This window comes from Ovis aries, chromosome 14 (genome assembly GCF_016772045.2).
Source record: "Ovis aries strain OAR_USU_Benz2616 breed Rambouillet chromosome 14, ARS-UI_Ramb_v3.0, whole genome shotgun sequence".
Classification (NCBI taxonomy): Eukaryota; Metazoa; Chordata; class Mammalia; order Artiodactyla; family Bovidae; genus Ovis; species Ovis aries.
Window position 1 is genome coordinate 33,823,005 of NC_056067.1, and position 2,411 is coordinate 33,825,415.

The following is a 2,411-nucleotide window of genomic DNA, read 5'->3' on the forward strand; positions in this document are numbered from 1 at the left end:
TTTATTGCTGGATTTGGAATCAGTTACAAAGTTCTCCTACCTTGAGGTTTCAAAGCATTCATTCTTATGGTATGTGCACGGTTTCATTTTCTTACATGTAGATCCCTAAGCCACCTCGAGTTCATTCTTGGGTATGGTGTGGCGTATGAGCCATCTTTTTACAAATGATGACTCTGTCGTCTCAGCACCATTTATTTAAAAATCCATCTTTTCTCCCAGTTCTGGGCCCTTTGAGATGCTATAGCTCCTGGTTCTCTAACTTTAGGCCGTCTGAATCCTCTGATGGGCATGTTAAGGCATGGTCTGCAGGGCCTGCCCCCAGAGTTTCTAATACAGTGGGATAATCATTGAGATGCCACCTTTATCATGTACTTACATCTACTTCTGGGCTTCCTAGTCTATCCCACAGGTCTATTCATGCACCGGTACCACACTGTTTTAATTATAGACGTTTTATAGTATGTTTCAACATCTAGATCCCTAAAGGTAAGATTTATTTAAAACTTAGCACTTGCCCATGCTCTGGGCCCCTTCCACACAACAGGCCAGTTATCCTCACACCAGAAGTGAGCAATGCTCCCATTTGACAGATAAGATAAACCAGCACTCACAAGATTCAGTAACGCATCAAGTTTTCATGGGAATTCCTGGATGTCCACTTCTAGAAAACCTAAAGCTACAAGAAGTGGTCCCTCAAAGCATGCTTCCTGACCAGCAGCCTCATTATCACCTAGATAGCCGTTAGAAAATAAATTCTCAGGCACATCCCAGATCCACTGTATTAGAAACTCTAGGGACAGGCCCTGCAGACCATGCCTAACATGTCCATCAGAGGATTCAGACGGCCTTAAGTTAGAGAACCAGGAGCTACAGCATCTCAAAGGGCCCAGAACCGGGAGTCATCAGCAGCTGCAGGCACCCTAAAACAGCGCTTACCAACATGCGTTCCAAGGAACACTCACACACCTGGAAGTTAATAACCCCCTAAATGAGGGGTCCTGCTGTCAAATAAGTCTGAGAGTCCCTGACTAAAGCAAATTTCAGAAGGCATTTTTATTGCAGGACTTCCTGACTTTACCTAGGCTAACGTACTTTGTGTAGCTCAGAGAGAGTACCCAGGTGGTGGATCTCAAATTTGCTGGACTACAAATCCTTCTTTTCCCAGAGTACCTATTATTACTATGTCCCCAGACACGTGTTCCGTGAACCTGTCTTGGAGAAGAAAAAGCCAAAAGATGCAGAAATTGAAGAGGACAGCATTAAGTGCTAATACCCATTCTGATCCCACAAGCTTGGCTTTCTCCTAGCTTCTGTTTAATGACAGCTTTGGCCAAGTTCACCACCTTACGGAAACCAGAGGAACACGGAATTTACCCCAGCCTCAGGGGGGCCACAGGGTTGAGGTTATTAAGAAAAAAAAGTTGTGTTCCATTGACCCTGGCCTTTGGTAAGTGAGTAATCCACTGCCAAAGCCCAGAGGCACTGGGGGCAATATAATTGTTATTAGATTCTCAATGATGGAGGCCTGACATTTCCAAGAGCTTGTCAATTATTTTAATAACTGTTAACTCTTCAGGGTGCAGAGGCCAAGGGAACAAGTGTTACTCATTCTACAGATAATGTTAAGCATTTGACATGAGCTCCCCCACCCGGCTCCAGGAAAATGAGGGTGATGCAGATTTGATAGATAGCATCCAGGGGTAGAGAGGTTTTGAAAACACCTCCTACCTGCTCTAAAGCAATAAATACCTCAATCCTGCCTTCCCCAGGTGGGACGCTGGGAGTCTGCAGGAATCCCAGAAGTGTCTCAACCATGCACTCCCCAGGCAGGGAGGCACTTCTCATCGAGGTGAGGGGTTCTGGTGGAAAGGAGGGAGGAATGGGAAAAACCGGCTGGGTGACATCATTTCCCAGAGTCCATGTTTGGCAAGGGGCTCCTGAGAGCTCCACTGTGGGATCCCACTGGCCAGCGCTGAGGACATCACAGCAGCAGGCAGTGAGGGTGGGTGATGTGAAAGCAGAAGGGAGGGGAGGAGCCCAGAGGCACCGCGGAACTGAAACCAGACCGTGTGGCCCAGCCCTCCCGCTTGCCTGTCCCCCACCTCCGAGGTCTCCAGCAAAGTCCACTTAGAACGTTCCAGCTTATCTTAGTTGTGCAAAAGTCACCATCCACATCTGAATTTAGGTGTGAATGGTGGGGGAGAGAGGGCAGTGTGTCCAATGCCAACACTAAACAGAACAGGAGCTCCAGAGCCATCTGGACAGTAAGGCCCCTGGAGGAAGAAAGCCTCAAACCAGGAAGTCAATCTGGGAACAGAAAGACAGAAAGAGCCTGGGACCCGACGGTCTTGAGCCACCACACCAGCCCTGGACCACCCACAGCTGCACTTCTATGTGAAGGAGATACATAC